This window comes from Pristiophorus japonicus, chromosome 1 (genome assembly GCF_044704955.1).
Source record: "Pristiophorus japonicus isolate sPriJap1 chromosome 1, sPriJap1.hap1, whole genome shotgun sequence".
In the NCBI taxonomy this organism is placed as follows: domain Eukaryota; kingdom Metazoa; phylum Chordata; class Chondrichthyes; family Pristiophoridae; genus Pristiophorus; species Pristiophorus japonicus.
This window is the reverse complement of record NC_091977.1, coordinates 166923549-166945484: the sequence shown is the minus strand read 5'-3', so window position 1 is coordinate 166945484 and position 21936 is coordinate 166923549. Positions and strand designations below refer to the sequence as shown.

The 21936-nt window shown below is 43.3% G+C and overlaps 1 protein-coding gene across 3 annotated transcripts in view; it reads left to right on the top strand.

Moving 5' to 3' along the window:
* lnpep (leucyl/cystinyl aminopeptidase) overlaps positions 1-21936 on the top strand; it is a 149214-nt gene that overhangs the window by 85372 nt on the left and 41906 nt on the right. The window lies entirely within an intron of this gene.

Genomic DNA, 21936 nt, shown 5'->3' with positions numbered 1-21936 from the left:
AAACTCTGAGATGAGCTCCACATCTGTACCACCGCCGTTTGGTAGATTTGTCACTGGGCCTGGAATTCTTTCCATCTGATTCTAGATAACCCTGGAAGCTAGTGCCCAATGAACAGGATGATCAGAGCTGGGCAAGCAGCAGAAAGCAGCTTGAAAGGGCTCTGAAGACTTGGCTCTGCGAACGTGGGCAAGTGGAATGTGTCTCAATGGAAGAGTGTGCATCCGTAATTGGGCAAACATAATTCCAACATGCGGGTGTAGCGCTTGATTTGGAGGATCTTAAAACATGAAGGATTTCCATGTGCGTCAGAAGTCCATCTGACAAAAACATGAGAGCAATCCCTCCCTTCTCAATTGTCTCCTCTCTCCAATCACTGTTCTCCCCCACTGTCAAAACTGCTGTATTCCCTGTGTCTTAAACAGACTATCCTTGAACTTGTGTCTTGTATACTGCACCTGAAATCATTATCTCGGTCTTTGTCACCTCTGGACTCAACTTTTCCAATACCCTGACCCCTCCCACCCACTAGCATCCTGTGCTCTACCTTAAATAAAATCAACATCATCCAGAGCTCTGCTGTCTGCATCCTGGTCTGAATAAAACTCTATTTGCCTATCAGTTCCAATCATCGCCAATCTCCACTCCTTGGTGCATTAATTTTAAAATCCTGATCTTCAATTTCCTTTGCAACCTTGTCCCTTTTTATCTTTCCACTATTCTCAAGCCATCTCATCCAGTCTTGCACCCTGCCTGTAGCCTCTGCCTTAGTCAGTAGTAGTTCTTTGACATTTGTGTCACAAGGTCATGGGTTTAAGCCCTATCCCAGGACTTGAGCACATAACCTAGGCTGATACTTCAGTGCAGTTTTCCCATTCAGGTAGATGTAAACGATCCTACGGCAGTATTTTAGGAATGGCTGAGGATTTATTTGAATGTCCTGGCCAATATTGCTCTTGACCAGCACCATCAAAATAAATGTATCTCGTCATTCATAACATTGCTGTTTGTGGGACCTTGTGTGCAAATTAATGCATATTCACTCAGCAAGTTCCCACATTCAAACTTTCTTGGTTTAATCACCTCCTTGCCACATCTGTCCCCACTGTTAAAATCATCTTTAAAATTCATGACTTTTGTGATATATTCACAGAGCACAGCACACACAGCTTCTAACGTGGCAGGCAGCTCTGTCGGAAGCCTCCGGAACATGCCTGGTTCTGTTTATTAGTAACTCTGTAGTTGCAGTACAGAATACGTCCATATCCACAGTGTGGAGCTACAAACATTACAAGCTTACAGACATTACACTTCTCCCTCCTTAATGAAGAAGTTATTATAACAACATCATACATAACTTGCATGTTTATATATAAAACACAGGATATAGACTTATTTTTTTCCATATTTACAAATTTAACTTAACCACTTGTTTTCTGTTTCGAAGAGGATACCTTCAATCTCAAACAGAACCTTCCAAACATGGTGTCGAATTTAAACTCCTTCGAGGCTCATCCTGAGGAATGTTTTCCTCCATAGAATTTCCTTGATTTTCATTTGAACTCACTCTAACTTCAGACTGTTTGTTTTCCTGACTCGGACTCAGACTTCTGATTTTCTCTTGGATTTGTTTCCAGTACAGTGGATGTAGGATTTGCTATCAAACCTATCTGATGAGTCAGAAATAATTGAATCATTTCCCACCTTCAACTCCTTCCAAGTCTGTAGGTAAAATATGATTAATATGAACAAACCTAACCTGTCCATTATCAAACATCTTTACCAAATATATGCAAGGACCACATATCTTCACTACTCTTCCTAGTGACCATTTTACCCATTTATGGTGATGGTTCTTCACTCTCACCTTCTGGTTTAATTTCACACTTCTCTCTTTTACTCTACCTCTATCATGATTCTCTTTGACTTAATTGTGTCTCTTCTACGGACTGTGCCAAATTTGGTTTTAACAACGAGAATATGGTTCGTGGCTGTCGTTTGAGAAACAACTCTGCTGGTGTTCTACCAGTGGTTGTGTGAGGAGTATTACGATATGTAATCAAAAAATTAGCCAATTTATGATCCAATGACAACTGTCGTTTCTTTGGATTTGGATCTAACATTTGTTTTGAGGGCACTTTTTACAATTTGTACAGTGTGCTCTGCTGCACCATTCGAAGCTGGGTGGTATGGTGGAACCTTGATATGTTTCACTCCATTTTTGCTCGTGAACTGTGCAAATTCTTCGGAACGAAATTGTGCTCCATTATCCGAAACAATTTCTTGTGGAAGGCCAAATGAAGAAAATAAACTTCGCAAAATGTCTAATGTTTTACTTGTTATTTTCCACATTGGAAACACCTCAACCCACTTCGAATGGCTATCAATCACAATGAACAATTGTTGTCCTTCTAACTCAGCAAAATCAATATGTAGCCTTTGCCACACCTTGGGAGGCCATTTCCATGGCTGTAATGGTACTGGTGGTGGTTGCTTGCTTATCGATTGACATGTCGTACACTGACTCACGATGTACACTCTATCTTTATCAAGACCTGTCCACCATAAGTAACTGCGTGCAAAACTCTTGGTCAAGCACATTCCCAGGTGCTGGTCATGGAAGTCTCCTAATAATTTGGACCTGAATTTATTTGGTATAACCACTCTTGCACCCCACATGATACAATCTTTATCGACTGATAATTCATTCCTTCGAATGAAGAATGGATGAATATCTTTGTCTGTTACCTGGTTTGGCCATCCATTTGCAATATAATCATACACCATTGACATCAGTGGGTCACGTTTGGTTGCTCTACCAATCTCTTCAGCTGTGACTGGCAATTCATCAATGTATGAAAAATAGAACACTTCTTCCCTATCCGGTGTAACTTGTGATGGGGAAGGCAGTCTAGACATTGCATCAGCATTACTGTGATCAGCTGATCGTCTGTAATTCAATATCATATATATATGCTGACAAAATCAAAGCCCATCTCTGCATTCGAGCTGCAGCTAATGTTGGAACTGGGAACCTTGGATGGAGGATTACTGTTAGGGGCTTATGGTCCGTAACGATGGTAAACTTACGACCATAAAAGTATTTGTGAAACTTCTTGACCCCAAAAATTAATGCCAAAGCTTCCCTTTCAATTTGTGCAAAATTACTCTCACTGGCACTGAGTGCGTGAAGCAAAAGCAATTGGTCTCTCCTCCCCACTACGTGATACATGAGAGATCACTGCCCCAACTCCGTACGGAGAGGCATCACATGCTAGCTTAATCTCCTTAGATATGTTATAGTGAACTGACATGGTGCTCTCTACCAATTTGCTTTTACACTCCTTGAATGCTGTATCGCATTCTTTTGACCACTTCCAGTGGACCTGTTCTTTTTCCAGAGTTCATTCAGTGGATGTAATACTGTAGCCAAATTTGGTAGGAACTTCCTGTAATAGTTCAAAAGACCCAAGAATGAACGAAGTTCAGTGACATTCCTGGGAGTGGGTGCATTTCTAATTGCATCCAGCTTTCCCATGGTTGGATGTAAACCATCTTTGTCTACTCTGTACCCCTAAGTACTCCACTGAGTTTTTAAATAACTCTCCCTCCAAGCAGACAGTCGTACCCAGTGCTTCTGTAGCCGTGAGAGGACTTCATTCAATATGTTGTTATGAATTTACCTATTCGGTGCTGAAATTAGTATGTCATCTAAATAACATACTGTCCCTTCAATACCTTGCAAAATCTGGTTCATCACCCTTAGAATATGGCAGGGGCAGAAAACCGTCGCCTATTAAATTGATATAGGCCTAGAATGAGTATTTATAGTCAAGCATGACTTGGACTCATCTAGTTCAAACTGTAAGTAGGCATTCGTAAGATCCAGTTTTGAGAAGATCTGACCACCTGTCAGTGTTGTGAACAAATCTTCTATATTTGGCAATGTATTGGGGACATTACCCTCTAGAACCTGGTTTACGGTTACTTTATAATCACCACACAATCTTACCTTACCATTGGACTTAGGTACAACAACAATGGGTGTAGCCCAATTACATCGATCTATCTTACAAATAATGTTCTCAGTCTCTAGTCTTTTGAGTTCTTGCTCAACTTTCTCCTTGGGTGCATATGGTATGGAACGTGGCTTGTAGTAAACCGATCTAGCGTCCTTCTGTACCCTGACACTCGCCTTGATGCCTTGGATCGGACTGCCCGTTTCGCAGAACACCTTCAGATATCGCTTAATAACATCATCCATTGATGAAAATCTCGCTTCCACGTGGAAACTCTCACTCCAATCCAGCTTCAGTGATCTCAACCAATTTCTTCCTAGTAAGGCAGGCTTGTCTCCTTTCACTACTATTAGAGGCAAGTTCTGAAATTGATCCTTATATTTCACTGGTACGGTGATACGATCTACCACAGGAATTTTCTCTCCCGAGTAGCCTCGCAGCTCTATCTTGGATTTCTGCAATGGGAACTCCCGCAATTTGTTGAGGTATAGCGACTCCAGTACTAGACCCACGGATGCACCCGTGTCGATTTCCATTGGTATCTTGAATTCCGCAACATCTATGTGGATTTTGATACCTTCCGAATCGCTGTCCGTTAACCTCGTGCTTCTGATGACGTGTAACTCTAACATCTCCATGTCCTGTTGTTGTTGTTCTATGCTATGTCGTCTGAGGATTTCTACTCCTAGTTTGTAAAACTGGTTTACCCATCAGTCGGCATGCCTTCGCAAGATGCCTAGTCTTTCTGCAGAAGAAACATTGCCTTCACATGTGGACACCTTTGAGCAATGTGTTGTCCCAGGCACCTATAGTACGATTTCGACGCTCTGTTAACATTTCCAGTTTCTGAGACTTTGGCTCCCTACCGCCTTTTGCTTTGAACCTGCAGGTGATTTACCTCGGTTGACTGAGGACCGCAATTATTATTAAATTCTTGGCAATATTGATCGGCCATGCCCATCGACCTCACTGTCTGACAAGCAATCTCAAAAGTCAATCATCCGTCGTCAATAACTTTCTTCTGATTGCATCATTTTTCACCCCACAAACAAAACGATCCTGTAATGCTCGGTTTTGAAAGTTTCTGAAATTACAGTGAATCGATAGCTTTTTTTAATGCTACAATGTAATCACTGATACCAACATCAGCCTTTTGATTTTGTATACCGAAACGATAGCTTTCAGCAATTTCTAACGGTTTGGGGTTGTAGTGCTGCTCCAGCTTCATTAAAATTTCTTAAGTGTTGTGTCATTTGACGCGACAGGTACAAGCAGATTTATCCGTTTCAACAATTCCAGTCCAGCTTCTGATAAGATCGCTCTCTTACGTTCCAATATTGCCTGGTTCTGGACTGCATTCTCTGGAACTTCAATTATGTTATTTGCAGTGAAATACATTTCTAGCCGATCCACATACGCTTTAAAACGTTTCCGGTCATGTTCACCCAAATGTCCCATTACACCTGCAGGTGCTACCATTTTAATTTCTAGCTGTTCACACAGTGTGCTGTATTTTACCTCGGATTTTGTAGCTTTTTCCAAAGACACAAGCTTTCAAAGTGTCTGTCGGCTGGCTGGATCCTTCACCAACAAAATTTCAGCTTTAAATCATCCGAAAAATCCCATCTCGCTGCCATATGTTATATATTCACAGAGCACAACACACAGCTTCTAACATGGCAGGCAGCTCTGTCGGAAGCCTCCGGAACATGCCTGGTTCTGTTTATTATCTTGTGTGGAGCTACAAACATTACAAGCTTACAGACATTAGAACTTTAAATGCATTTTTGTCACCTAACCAAACCTCCTATTTGTGCTTGGGTCCAACCGTGAAGTCATCTGGCACATTTTGCCTGGTTAATGGGTTGCTGCTGCGGCTGTATTTAACTGAGGTCAGCCCTTGAAATGCAACGTCCATTTTGAGTTTCTTTTATTTAAAATCAGCTGTTGACCGATGTGTGTCTGCAGCTGTTTGGGATCACTGGTTAAAAAGTAAAATTAATTTTGACTGATTTCAAGCACAAGCTCTGGAACAATTATATTTATTGTCCTTTGCTGATGCTTTATATATAGCAATAGCCAGTGAGTAAAAATTAATATTGCTCAATTTATGATATATATTTAAGTTATTACATCACTTTCGGCCAATTGGGGGCAGACTTTGCATGTTTGAGAAACCCTTATCAAATCAGTTGAAATGCTGTTGAGCTTGACTTACAACCGTAGGCTACACAATTAGAAATAGCTGCCATCTGCACAGGGAACAGAGGACTGATCTTAAAGATCCAAACTGGTTGATATGTGTTTGCTTTGTATTTCACTATGATGACAAAAGCTTTATTTTGTCCAAGCTTTATTATGTAGTGTTTGACCTTTCAATTCCCCAGGGCAGTTACAATGTGGGCGAGTGAGATAGATTAATTCCCCCTATGGGTAGAATTGAAAGGTCAGCAGTAAGCCTGCTGTGGCTAGGAAATGTGATCACTTGTTTTATCTCCCTCTCCTCCCCTGAGGGTATCCTTCTATCTACTTTGCCACATCTCCTTGCTAGTAAATACCAACAACTAGTGGAGACACAGAAGCAGAAAAACACTTATCTTCATCGACAACAAGTTATATTTATATATCGTCTTTAACATAGTAAAACGTCCCAAGGTGATTCACAGGCGTGTTTAAGAATTTCTTTTTACACCAAGTCACATAAGAAATTAAGGCAGATGACCAAAAGCTTGGTCAAAGAGAGAGGTTTTAAAGAGCACCTTAAAGGAGGAAAGAGAGATTTAAGGATGGAGTTCCAGAGCTTGGGGCCCAAGCAGCTGAAGGCACGGCCACCGATGGTTGAGCGATTTATAATCAGGGATGCTCAAGAGGATGGAATTTGAGGAGCACAGATAATCTGGGGATGGGGGAGGGGTTGTGAGGCTGAAGGAGACTACAGAGATAGGGAAGGGCGAGGCCATGGAGGGATTTGAAAACGAGGGTGAGAATTTTGAAGTCGAGGCGTTGTTTAACCGAGGGCCAGTGCAGGTCAGCGAACACGGGTGATGGGTGAGCGGGACGGTGCGAGTTAGGACACAGGCAGCCGAGTTCAGGATGACCTCGAGTTTATGCAAGAATGTGGAAGGCCAGCCAGGAATGCGTTGGAATAGTTAAGTCTAGAGGTAACAAATGCATGGACGAAGGTTTCAGCAGCAGATGAGCTGAGGCAGGGCCAGAGATCAACGATGTTGCGGAGCTGGAAATAGGCGGTTTTAGTAATGCTGCGGATATGTTGTCGGAAGCTCATTTCAGGGTCAAATATGATACCAAGGTTACGAATAGTCTGGTTCAACCTCAGACAGATGGTAGGGAGAGGGATGGAATCGGTGGCTAGGAAACAGAGTTTGTGGCGGGAAACGGAGTTTGTGGCGGGGAACGAAGACAATGGCTTCGGTCTTCCCAATATTTAATTGGAGAAAATTTCTGCTCATCCAGTGTTGCATGTCTGACAAGCGGTCTGACAATTTAGAAACCATGAAGGGGTCGAGAGAAGTGGTGTTGAGGTTGAACATAAGAACATAAGAAATAGGAGCAGGAGTCGGCCATTTGGCCCCTCGAGCCTCCTCTGCCATTTGATAAGATCATGGCTGATCTGATCTTGGGCTCAACTCCACTTCCCTGCCCGCTCCCCATAACCTTTCACTCACCTTATCGTTCAAAAATCTGTGTGTCTCCACCTTAAATATATTCAGACCCAGTCTCCACAGCTCTCTGGGGCAGAGAATTCCACAGATTTACAACCCTCTGAAGAAGAAATTCCTCCTCATCTCAGTTCTAAAAGGGCGACGCCTTATTCATAAACTATACCCACTAGTTCTAGATTCCTCACGAGGAGAAACATCCTCTCTGCATCTACCTTGTTGAGCCCCCTCAGTATCTTGTATGTTTCAATAAGATCACCTCTCATTCTTCTAAACTCCAATGAGTATCGGCCCAACCTGCTCAAGCTTTCTTCATAAGTTTACCCCTTCATCTCCAGAATCAACCGAGTGAACCTTCTCTGAACTGCCTCCAATGCAAGTTTATCCCTCCTTAATAAGGAGACCAAAACTGTATGCAATACTTGAGGTGTGGTCTCACCGATACCCTGTACAGTTGTAGCAGGACTTGCCTTTTATACTCCATCCCCCTTGCAATACTCCATCCCACTTGAGCTGGGTGTGTCAGTGTACATGTGGAAACTGACACCATGTTTTCGGATTATGTCGCCATGCGGCGGCATATAAATGAGAAATAGCAAGGGGCCAAGGATAGATCCTTGGGGGACCCCAGAGGCAACGATGCGAGAGTGGGAAGAGAAGCCATTGTAGTTGATTTTCTGGCTACGATTCGATGGATAAGAATGGAACCAGGCGAGTGTCGTCCCAGCCAGCTTGACGATGGTGGAGAGGGAGTGGAGGAGGATGGAGTGGTCAACCGTGTCAAAGGCTGTTGACGGGTCAAGAAGGACGAGGAGGAATAGTTTACTTTTGTCACAGTCACAAAGGATATCATTTGTAACTTTGAGAGCTGTTTCAGTACTGGGGCAGGTGCGGAAACCTGATTGGAGAGATTCAAACATGGAGTTCTGGGAAAGATGGGCACGGATTTGGGAAGCAACAACACATTCAAGGACTTTTGGAGTCAAAAGGGAGGTTGGAGATGGGGGGTAGTTTGCAAGGACAGTGGGTCAAGGGTTGTTTTTTTGAGGAGAGGGGGACAGTACCTGAGGAGAGAGAACCGTTAATAATGTCGGCTAACATGGGAGCTAGAAAAGGAAGTTGAGTGCTCAGCAGTTTGGTGGGAATAGGGTCGAAGGAGCAGGAAGTGGGTTTCATGGACAAGATGAGCATGGAGCGGTCAAGAGGGAAGATTGAAGAGAAAGATGTGAGTTCAAGACTAGGTCAGACAGGAACCTTACAGGAAGTTTGGCCCAGTGGGCTAGGGGAAGGAAGGGAAGTGGCAGAGGGAGCTGATCGGATGGTCTCAGTCTTGGAGACAAAGAAGTCCACGAGCTCCTCACGCTTGTTGTTGGAGGAGAGTGTGGGGGGGACAGGGGAGAGGGGCTTAAGAAGATGGTTAGTGGTAGCGAATAGTATCTGAGTTTTACCTTTTGAATTCCAGAATGATCCTGGAATAGTGAGCAGTTTTGGCAGACAAGAATAGAACCCGATAATACTTTGTGGTCCAACCAGATCTGGCGGTGAATGGCTAAACCAGCTTTCCACTATATCCGTTCAACTTTGCGTCCCTTGGACTGGCGGGAGCGAAGTTGAGAGCAGTACCAGGGGGAGCGGCCAGCGTGAGAGTTTAATGGTTTGTATAGGGATTAGGGCATTGAAAGTGTGGTTGAGCAGATCGGTAGCTGTAGAAATGCCGTGGTGAATGGCGAGCCAAAGGCTGAACAATTGCGATTTCATAAGTGCAGTTGCAAGACAGTTGAGAGGGAGTTTTTTCCAAGGGCGGTCACAGAAGGAAGTCGAGTTGGTGGGGGCGGTGGGGGAGGGAAGCAATGTGGTTGGAGAGTGATACAAGGAAGTGGTCAAAAATGACCACCTCTGCGATTGACATGATGGGAGTAGTGAGGCCACAAGAGATGGCAAGGTCAAGGGGGTGGCCGCGAATAGGGGTTGGGAAGTTCAAATGGAGGGAGAGATTAAGGGAGGGATAGGAGGGTAGTGAACTCCGATGAGAGTGAGCATGATGAATTGAGATGGAGGTTGGAATCACTAAGGATGAGAAGTCGCTCGGTGCAGAGGCAGAGGAAAACGGTGAAGATATCTCGATGATAAAATTTTTATCATACTTGGGTGGGAAATAGAGAACAAGAATTTTAAATATGAGCAGGGTGGAACAAAGTGAGATGCTCAAAGGAGGAGAAAGTGCGGGAGGAGTAGGGGGACAGACGAAGGTGTGATTTGGTAATGAGAGGCACACCACCACCACGGTGGTCTGGGCGCAGCAAGTGGTGGAAGGTATAGCCAGGCGGGGGAGGCTTCATTTAAGAGTAAGCAGTCATCACCCCACAGCCAAGTTTCCGGTAGGGCCATGATGTCGATGCAATCATCCACAATAAGCTTATGGATGTCAAGGGCCTTGGTCACCAGTGAACGGACATTCTGCAGGGAGATGTGGAGAGTGTCGGTGATGGCTGATCCACTGCCAGCATCCACGGGGTCAGCACTGGGAGGGGTGAGTTGGACGGAGAGGAGATTGGCATTATTGGTCACCAGCAGGCGTGCTGGGCGGGAAGGTCGACGAGCGAGTAGGAGGGGACAGTTGGGGTTGCTAATCGTGAGGAGACAGCGACGAGTGCCATGGTGGGCCCTTCGTAGGATGCCCAGAGAGGGAAGCTGTAGGCTTATCGAAGAGGGAGTCAAGCCTAGGAAGGTCGAAGAGTAATGAAGGCTTGGGGGTAGGGATTTGGGAGGGCAGAGTATCCGAGAGAGGAGAGATGAAAGGCAGCATGACGACTGGAGAGACTGGTCAGATAGAGATAGAGAGAAAAGAAAATGGGGGAGAAAGAGGTGGAATTAGAAGTGAATGGCTTGGGTCTGGAGTGGCACATTCAAATGGACAGGGAAAAAAGTTACATAGGCCTGGTTATGTAGCAATTATAGGGATGCATATTTCCTGATAGTAACAGGAATAGGTTGGTGACAATAGTAAGGAGTCCAGAGATAAAGTCTGAGGTGCCATGGAGTGCAAAAGCTGACCGGTAGGATGGAGTCGGCATGGAGCATCGACGCACTGTTGTCCAAGTTTGGTGACTGGTGCAGTGGGCGAGTGAAATTCAAAGCGATTTGAAGGGTTGCGCATTGAAGGATGGTGGTTATTGCCGTGGGAATGAGAGAATCGGTTGAGGTGCAGAAAGATGATGGGAAAGTTGACCTGAAGTTAGAGGTCACGGTAGATCAGAAGCAGCGGAGAAAATGTAAAACCGCACAAGACAGCGACCAACAGGGCTGCAAAACCAGATGAACGAGTCACCCAGCTCAGTACAGAGACACCCACAGTGGGGAAGATCATTATTTTAGCAGCAAATGTTTGACACAACAAATGAGTCTTGCGGTGTAGTCCAGAGCAGAAGCATAGTGGTGTAAGCCAGTGTAGCCCAATGCAGAAATGAAGTGGTGTGATCCAGTGTAGTCCAATACAGAAACGTTACCTTGATGTCCAGAGAAGTCCAGGAATTCGGAAGCCAAATTTGTCGTCTTTTTGCTCTCTTTTCATGGAGGTGCTGATCACCTAATCAATGATTTTAATGGGTGCCAGCTGCCCTCAAGCACCTTTCCCAAATATTCATTCTACAAGTGTTTGCCGAGACAAGGATTGCGAGCCGATAGTGGAGGGCATTGCCATGCGCGCGCACACACTTTCCAAAAGGGATCAGTGGATGATACTTTTTGGGTGATTTTTTTTTTTTTTACTCCTTTCCCCAGCTTATATTTGTTTGTTATAGAACTGTTAGACATTATAATCATGAAAATTTAAAAAAATATATATATTTGCTTATTGGATTTTAACATCTTTTAGTCTTTTTTTTCCCCCCATAAATTTTGAATGTATGTAAAATCGTTACAATTAATTCTAGAATAATTCTGATGTAAAGTAGTATTCCTGCAGCTCATGGAATTGCTAACATGGCAATTCTACTGCAGTCTTGATGTCCAGAGAAGTCCAGGGATTCGGAAGCCAAATGTGAGAAGCAGAGAGCAGGAGGGTAATGGCAGTTTAAAACAGTTGGTCTTCAGAGTAACTTTGGTTGAACTCCCACTTGATCCAAGGAATTGAGGTCATTTAACTCTGGCTGTATGGCCCCCCCCACTTACAATCTTAGCATTTCTTGGGCAGTATGAAGGCAAACAGGACTTCTGTTTACTCGGTACTGCCCCGAATTGTCAGCCTAGATTACATGTTAAGGTTTCTGCGGTGTGGCTTGAACCCATGACCAACTAAAGGAGGCAATTAAACTAAACGTACATGAAGTACTAGGACCTGACTCTGCATTAGAAAATTCAGAAGGCAGGTAAAGAAGAAATAGCAGATGTCCTTACAACAGGTTTCCATAATACCGTGGAAAGAAAAATGGTGCCAGATAACTGGAGGATGAAAATGTGACTGCCCCCCTTAAATAGAGACAAGGATAAGCTTGGAAATTATAAGCCAGTTAGTAATACTTTGCGTTGTTGGTAAACGACTAGAGTCTGTTATGGGGTGAAATGACTAAGTAATCGGAAAAACACAAATTAATTGGAGCCAGTCAGTGTAGATTTTAAAAAGCAGATCAGACTTGACAATTTTTCAAAAAATAGCAGGTTGGATAAAGAAAATGTAATGGATGTGGTTGACAAGGACGACGAAAAAAAATAAGAGAGAAGATATTTTATGAGACTAAACTAGCAAGAAATATAAAAATGGACAGTAAGAACTTCTACAGATATATTAAAAGGGAAGAGAGTAGCTAAAGTAAACATTGGTCCCTTGGAGCATGAGACTGGGATTTAATAATGGGGAAACGGGGCATAGGAACATCGGAGTAGGCCATTTGGGCCCTCAGTTCCACTTCCCTGCCTGCTCCCCATAACCCTTTATTCCCTTATTGCTCAAAAATCTGCCTATCTCCGCCTTAAATATATTCCAGCCTCCACAGCTCTCTGGGGCAGATAATTCCACAGATTTACAACCCTCAGAGAAGAAATTCCTCCTCATCTCAGTTTTAAATGGGTGACCCCTTATTCTGAGACAATGACCCCTAGTTTTAGTTTCCCCTATGAGTGGAAATATCCTCTCTGAATCCACCTTGTCGAGCCTGCTCATTATCTTTTATGTTTCGATAAGATCACCTCTCATTCTTCTGAACTCCAATGTGTATAGGCCCAATCTACTCAACCTATCTTAAGTCAATCCCCTCATCTCCGGAATCAATCTAGTGAGTGAACCTTCTCTGAACTGCTTCCAATGCAAGTATATCCTTTCTTAAATACGGAGATCAAAACTGTACACAGTACTCCAGGTGTGGCATCACCAATACCCTGTACAGTTGTAGCAAGACTTCTCTGCTTTTATACTCTCTCCCCCTTGCAATCGAGGCCAACATTCCATTTGCCTTACTGAATACTTGCTGTACTTGCATGCTAACTACTTGTGTTTCATGCACAAGGACTCCCAGGTCCCTCTGCACTGCAGCACGTTGCAATTTTTCTCCATTTAAATTATAATTTGCTTTTCTATTTTTTTCTGCAAAAGTGGATGACCTCACATTTTCCCACATTATACTCCATCTGCCAAATTTTGCCCATTCACTTAGCCTGTCTATATCTCTTTGCAAATTTTGTGTGTCCTCCTCACAATTTGCTCTCCCACCCATCTTTTTAAAATCAGCAAAATTGACTACATTACACCCGGTCCTTTCATGCAAGTCATTAATATAGATTGTAAATAGTTGAGGACCCAGCACCGATCCCTGCGGCACCCCACTAGTTACTGTTTGCCAAATGGAAAATGAACCATTTATCCCGACTCTCTGTTTTCTGTTAGTTAGCCAATCCTCTATCCATGCTAATATATTACCCCCAACCCCATGAACTTTTATTTTGTGCAATAATCTTTTATGTGGCACCTTATCAAATGCCTTCTGGAAATCCAAATACACCACATTCACTGGTTCCCCCTGATCCACCCTGCTCATTACATCCTCAGAACTCCAGCAAATTTGCAAAACATAATTTCCCTTTCTCTGCTTGATTGAATCATGCTTTTCCAAATGTCCTGCTACTGCTTCCTTAATTAATAATGGACTCCAGCATTTTCCCAATGACAGATGTTAGGCTAACTGGTCTATAGTTTCCTGCTCACTGTCTGCCTCTTTTTTTTAAATAGGGGCGTTACATTTGCGATTTTCCAATCCTCTGGGAGCTCCCCAGAATCCAGGGAATTTTGGTGGATTACAACCAATGCATCCACTATCTCTGCAGCCACTTCTCAAGACCCTAGGATGCAAGCCATCAGGTCCAGGGGACTAGTCCACTTTTAGTCCCATTATTTTACCGAGTACTACTACTTTAGTGATTGTATTAAATTCCTCCCTCCCTAATAGCCTTTTGATTATCCACTATTGGGATGTCTTTAGTGTCTTCTACCGTGAAGACTGATAGAAAATATTTGTTCAAATATCTGCCATTTCCGTGTTCCCCATTATTAATTCTCCAGCCTCATTCTCTAAGAGACCAACATTTACTTTAGCCACTCTTTTCCTTTTTATGTACCTAGTAGAAACTCTTACTATCTGTTTTTATATTTCTTGCTAGTTTGCTTTCATAATCTATCTTCCTTTACTTTATTATTTTTTTTAGTTCTTTGCAGGCATTTAAGTTTTCCAATCCTCTGGCCTCCCACTAGTCTTTGTATGCCATTGTTTTCAATTTGATACCATCCCTTATTTCCTTAGTTAGTCACGGTTGGTTATCCCTTCTCTTACAATCTTTCCTTCTCATTGGAATATATTTTTGTTGAGAGTTATGAAATATCTCCTTAAATGTCTGCTATTGCTCATCAACTGTCCCACACTTTAATCCATTTTCCCAGTCCACTTTAACCAACTCTGCCTTCATACCTTTGTAGTCTCCTTTGTTTAAGCTTCGGTCACTGGTTTGAGATCCAACTTTCTCGCCCTCCAACTGAATTTGAAATTCAACCATGTTATGGTCACTCAATCCTAGAGGATCCTTTACTGCGAGATCATGTCTCATTACTCAGTACCAGATCGAAGATAGCCTGCTCCCTGGTTGGTTCTGCAATGTACTGTTCAAGAAAACCATCCCGGATACACTCTATGAACTCTTCCTCAAGGCTACCTTGGCCAATTTGCTTTGTCCAATCAATATGAAGGTTAAAATCGGCCAATGATTGTTCCTTTTTTACAAGCCTCGATTATTTCTTGATTTATACACCGTCCAACAGTGCAGCTACTGTTAAGGGGCCTATAGACTACACCCACCAGTGACTCTTTCCCTTTATTATTCCTTATCTCCAAACTGATTCAACATTTTGATCTTTTGAGCCAATATCGTTTCTCACTAATGCACTGATCTCATTCTTTACTAACAGAGCTACCCCTTTCCCTTTCTGTCTGTCCCTCCGAATTGTCAAATACCTCTGAATATTTAGTTTCCAGTCCTGGTCACCTTGCAATCAAGTCTCTAATGGCTATCAGATCATGCCCAAATGGCAGAGACTTTGAACAAATATTTTGTATGGTCTTCATGGTAGAAGACAGTAAAAGCATACCAATAATTGATGATCAAGGGGTTATTGGGAGGGGGGAAATTCAAACTATTACTAGAGGAAAAAGTACTAGCAAACTAATGGGACTAAAGGTGGACAAGTCTCTTGATGGCCTGCATCCTAGGGTCCCAAAAGAAGTGGTAACAGAGATAGTGGATGCATTGGTTGTAATCTACCAAAATCCCCTGGATTCTGTAAAGGTCCCAGCGGATTGGAAAACCACAAATGTAAAGTCCCTATTTAAGAAAGGAGGGAGACCGAATGCAGGAAACTATAGACCAGTTAGCCTAACATCTGAGATTGGGAAAATGCTGGAGTCCATTATTAAGGAAGTAGTTGCAGGACATTTAGAAAATCATAATAGTCATGCAGAGTCAGCATGGTTTTATGAAAGGGAAATCGTGTTTGACAAATTTACTGGAGTTCTTTGAGGATGTAACGAGCACGGTGGATAAAAGGGAACAAGTGGATATGGTGTATTTAGATTTCCAAAAGGCATTCGATAACGTGCCACATAAATGGTTATTGCACAAGATACAAGCTTATGGGGTTGAGGGTAATATATTAGCATGGATAGAGGATTGGCTAATTAACAGAAAACAGAGTCTGGACAAATAGGTCATTTTCAGGTTGGCAAACAGTAATTAGTGGGGTGCCACAGGGATCAGTGCTGGGGCCTGAACTATTTACAATCTATATTAATGACTTGGATGAAGGGACTGAGTGTAACGTAGCCACATTTGCTGATGATACAAAGATAGGTGGGAAAGCAAGTTTGTGAGGAAGATACAAAGATTCTGCAAAGGGATATAGACAGGCTAAGTGAGTGGGCAAAAATTTGGCAGATGGAGTATAATGTGGGGAAGTGGGAGGTTATCCACTTTGTTAGTAAAAATATGACAAATTATTATTTAAATGGTGAGCGATTACAAAATGCTGTGGTACAGAAGGATCTGGGGGTCCTTGTACGTGAAACACAAAACGTTGGCATGCAGGTACAGCACATAATTAGGAAGTCAAATGGAACATTGGCCTTTATAGCAAGGGGGATGGAGTATTAAAGTAGGGAAGTCCTGTTAGAACTGTTGGTGAGACCGCACCTGGAGTACTGCGAACAGTTTTGGCCTCTTTATTTAAGGAGGGATATACTTGCATTGGAGGCAGTTCAGAGAAGGTTAACGAGGTTGATTGCTGAGATGAAAGGGTTGTCTTGTGACGTTTCTGCGGCCACAACCAAGACTCCAAGATGGTATGTTGTCTCCCTGGCGCAAGGGTCGAGGATGTCTCGGAGCGGCTGCAGCACATTCTGGAGGAGGAGGGTGAACAGCCAGCTGTCGTGGTACATATAGATACCAACGATATAGGTAAAAAAACGGGTTGAGGTCCTTCAAGCTGAATTTAGGGAGCTAGGAGTTAAATTAAAAAGTAGAACCTCAAAGGTAGTAATCTCAGGATTGCCACGTGCTAGTCAGAGTAGAAATAGTAGGATAGTTCAGATGAATACGTGGCTTGAGGAATGGGGCAAGGGGGAGGGATTCAAATTCCTGGGACATTGGAACCGGTTCTGGCGGAGGTGGGACCAGTACAAACCGAATGGTCTGCACCTGGGCAGGACCGGAACCAATGTCCAAGGCGGAGTGTTTGCTAGTGCTGTTGGGGAGGGTTTAAACTAATATGGCAGGGGGTAGGAATCTACGCAGGGAGGCAAAGAGAAGCAAAAGGTAGGGAGGAGACAAACGAGAGTGGAGGGCAGAGAAATTAAGGGCAAAAATTAAAAAGGGCCACATTACAACATAAAAGGACAAAGAGTGTTTAAAAAAAACAAGCTTGAAGGCTCTTAAGTCTCAATGCAAGGAGCATTCGTAATAAGGTGGATGAATTAACTGCGCAGATAGCTGTTAATGGATATGATGTAATTGGGATTACGGAGACATGGCTCCATGGTAACCAAGGCTGGGAACTCAATATCCAGGGTATTCAATATTCAGGAACGAAAAGGAGGTGGGGTAGCGTTACTGGTTAGAGATTACCGCAATAGTAAGGAAGGACATTAGCGTGGATGATGTGGAATCTATATGGGTAGAGCTGCGAAACACCTAAGGGCAGAAAACGATAGTGGGAGTTGTGTACAGACCACCAAACAGAAGTAGGGAGGTTGGGGATGGCATCAAACAGGAAATTAGGGACGCGTGCAATAAAGGTACAGCAGTTATCATGGGTGACTTTAATCTAAAAAAGATTGGGCTAACCAAACTGGTAGCAGTACTGTGGAGGAGGATTTCCTGTACGGTATAAGGGATGGTTTTCTAGACCAATATGTCGAGGAACCAACTAAAGAGCAGGCCACCCTACAAGTTCTTGTGTAATGAGAGAGGATTAATGAGCAATCTGGTCGTGCGAGGCCCCTTGGGGAAGAGTGACAATATTGTAGAATTCTTCATTTAAGATGGAGAGTGACGCAGTTAATTCAGAGACTAGGGTCCTGAACTTAAAGAAAGGTAACTTCGATGGTATGAGACGTGAATTGGCTAGGATAGACTGGCGAATAATACTTAAAGGGCTGATGGTGGATAGACAATGGCAGACATTTAAAGATCACATGGATGAACTACAACAATTGTACATTCCTGTCTGGCGTAAAAATAAAAAGGGGAAGGTGGCTCAACCGTGGCTAACAAAGGAAATTAGGATAGTGTTAAATCCAAGGAAGAGGCATATAAATTGGCTAGAAAAAGCAGCAAACCTGAGGATTGGGAGAAATTTAGAATCCAGCAGAGGAGGACTTGAGGGTTTAATTAGGAGGGGGAAAATAGAGTACGAGAGTAAGTTTGCAGGGAACATAAAAACTGACTGGAAAAGCTTCTATAGAGATGTGAAGAGAACAAGATTACTAAAGACCAATGTAGGTCCCTTGCAGTCAATCAGATGAATTCATAATGGGGAACAAAGAAATGGCAGACCAATTGAATAAATACTTTGGTTCTGTCTTCACGAAGGAAGACACAAATAACCTCCCGAAAATAATAGGGGACCAAGGGTCTCGCGAGAAGGAGGAACTGAAGGAAATCCTTATTAGTCAGGAAATTGTGTTAGGGAAATTGATGGGATTGAAGGCCGATAAATCCCCAGGGCCTGATAGTCTGTATCCCAGAGTACTTAAGGAAGTGACCCTCAAAATAGTGGATGCATTGGTGGTCATTTTCAAACATTCTATAGACTCTGGATTAGTTCCTATGGATTGGAGAGTCGCTAATGTAATCCTACTTTTTAAAAAAGGAGAGAGAAAACAAGGAATTATAGACCGGTTAGTCTGACATCGGTAGTGGGGAAAATGTTGGATTCAATTATTAAAGATGTCATAGCAGCGCATTTGGAAAGCAGTGACAGGCTCGGTCCAAGTCAGCATGGATTTATGAAAGGGAAATTGTGCTTGACAAATCTTCTGAAATTTTTTGAGGATGTAACTAGTAGAGTGGACAAGGGAGAGCCAGTGGATGTGGTGTATTTGGACTTTCAAAAGGCTTTTGACAACGCCCCACACAAGAGATTAGTGTTCAAAATTAAAGCACATGGTATTGGGGGTAATGCATTGACGTGGATAGAGAACTAGTTGGCAGACAGGAAGCAAAGAGTTGGAATAAACGGGTCCTTTTCAGACTGGCAGGCAGTGACTAGTCGGGTACCGCAAGGTTCGGTGCTGGGACCCCAGCTGTTTACAATATACATTAATGATTCTAGACGAAGGAATTGAATGTAATGTCTCCAAGTTTGCAGATGACAGTAAACTGGGTGGCAGTGTGAGCTGTGAGGAGGATGCTAAAAGGCTGCAGTGTGATTTGGACAGGTTAGGTGAGTGGGCAAATGCATGGCAGATGCAGTATAATGTGGATAAATGTGAGATTATCCACTTTGGTGGCAAAAACAGGAAGGCAGAATATTATCTGAATGGTGACAGATCAGGAAAAGGGGAGGTGCAACGAGACGGTGTCATGGTTCATCAGTCATTGAAAGTTGGCATGCAGGTACAGCAGGTGGTGAAGAAGAGAAATGCATGTTGACCTTCATAGCGAGAGGATTTGAGTATAGGAACAGGGAGGTCTTACTGCAGTTGTACAGGGCCTTGGTGAGGCCTCACCTGGAATATTGTGTACAGTTTTGGCCTCCTAATCTGAGGAAGGACATTCTTGCTATTGAGGGAGTGCAGCGAAGGTTCACTAGACTGATTCCCGGGATGGCAGGACTAACATATGAAGAAATACTGGATCGACTCGGCTTATATTCACTGGAATTTAGAAGAATGAGAGGGGATCTCATAGAAACATATAAAATTGTGACGGGATTGGACAGGATAGATGCAGGAAGAATCTTCCCGATGTTGGGGAAGTCCAGAACCAGGGATCACAATCTAAAGATATGGGATAAGCCATTCAGGACCGAGATGAGGAGAAACTTTTTCATCCAGAGAATTGTGAACCTGTGGAATTCTCTACCACAGAAAGTTGTTGAGGCCAGTTCGTTAGACCTTAAACAATTATTTTGCTTCGGTCTTCACAGTGGAAGACACAAAAACCATGCCAAAAATTGCTGGACACAGGAATTCGGAAGGGAGGACCTTGAGACAATCACTATCACTAGGAGGGGTAGTGCTGGACAGGCTAATGGGACTCAAGGTAGACAAGTCCCCTGGTCCTGATGAAATGCATCCCAGGGTATTAAAAGAGATGGCAGAAGTTATAGCAGATGCATTCGTTATAATCTACCAAAATTCTCTGGACTCTGGGGAGGTACCAGCGGATTGGAAAACAGCTAATGTAACGCCTCTGTTTTTAAAAAAAAAAAGGGGGCAGACAAAAGGCAGGTAACTATAGGCCGGTTAGTTTAACATCTGTAGTGGGGAAAATGCTTGAAGCTATCATTAAGGAAGAAATAGCGGGACATCTAGATAGGAATAGTGCAATCAAGCAGACGCAGCATGGATTCATGAAGGGGAAATCATGTTTAACTAATTTACTGGAATTCTTTGAGGATATAACGAGCATGGTGGATAGAGGTGTACGAATGGATGTGGTGCATTTAGATTTCCAAAAGGCATTCGATAAGGTGCCACACAAAAGGTTACTGCAGAAGATAAAGGAACGCGGGGTCAGAGGAAATGTATTAGCATGGATAGAGAATTGTCTGGCGAACAGAAAGCAGAGAGTCGGGATAAATGGGTCCTTTTCGGGTTGGAAATCAGTGGTTAGTGGTGTGCCACAGGGATCGGTGCTGGGACCACAACTGTTTACAATATACATATATGACCTGGAAGAGGGGACAGAGTGTAGTGTAACAAAATTTGCAGATGACACAAAGATTAGTGGGAAAGCGGGTTATGTAGAGGACACAGAGAGGCTGCAAAGAGATTTGGATAGGTTAAGCGAATGGGTTAAGGTTTGGCAGATGGAATACAATGTTGGAAAGTGTGAGGTCATCCACCTTGGGGGGAAAAAAAACAGTAAAAGGGAATATTATTTGAATGGGGAAAAATTACAACATGCTGAGGTGCAGAGGGACCTGGGGGTCCTTGTGCATGAATCCCAAAAAGTTAGTTTGCAGGTGCAGCAGGTAATCAGGAAGGCAAATGGAATGTTGGCCTTCATTGCAAGAGGGATGGAGTACAAAAGCAGGGAGGTCCTGCTGCAACTGTACAAGTTATTGGTAAGGCTGCACCTGGAGTACTGCGTGCAGTTTTGGTCACCTTACTTAAGGAAGGATATACTGGCTTTGGAGAGGGTACAGAGACGATTCACTCGGCTGATTCCGGAGATGAGGGGGTTACCTTATGATGATAGATTGAGTAGACTGGGTCTTTACTCGTTGGAGTTCAGAAGGATGAGGGGTGATCTTATAGAAACATTTAAAATAATGAAAGGGATAGACAAGATAGAGGCAGAGAGGTTGTTTCCACTGGTCGGGGAGACTAGAACTAGGGGGCACAGCCTCAAAATACAGAGGAGCCAATTTAAAACCGAGTTGAGAAGGAATTTCTTCTCCCAGAGGGTTGTGAATCTGTGGAATTCTCTGCCCAAGGAAGCAGTTGAGGCTAGCTCATTGAATGTATTCAAGTCATAGATAGATAGATTTTTAACCAATAAGGGAATTAAGGGTTACGGGGAGAGGGCGGGTAATTGGAGCTGAGTCCACGGCCAGATCAGCCATGATCTTATTGAATGGCGGAGCAGGCTCGAGGGGCTAGATGGCCTACTCCTGTTCCTAATGCTTATGTTCTTATGTTCTTATGTATTCAATAGGGAGTTAGATATGACCCTTACGGCTAAAGGGATCAAGCGGTATGAAGAGAAAGCAGGAATGGGGTACTGAAGTTGCATGATCAGCCAAGATATTGAATGGTGGTGCAGGCTCAAAGGGCCGAATGGCCCACTGCTGCACCTATTTTCTATGTTTCTATGAAAGGTTGAGCAGGTTGGGGCTATACTCATTGGAGTTTAGAAGAATGAGAGGTGATCTTATTGAATCGAATAAGATTCAGAGGGGGCTTGACAGGGTCGATGCAGAGAGGATGTTTCTCCTCATGGGGGAATCTAGAACTAGAGGGCATAGTTTCAGAATAAGGGG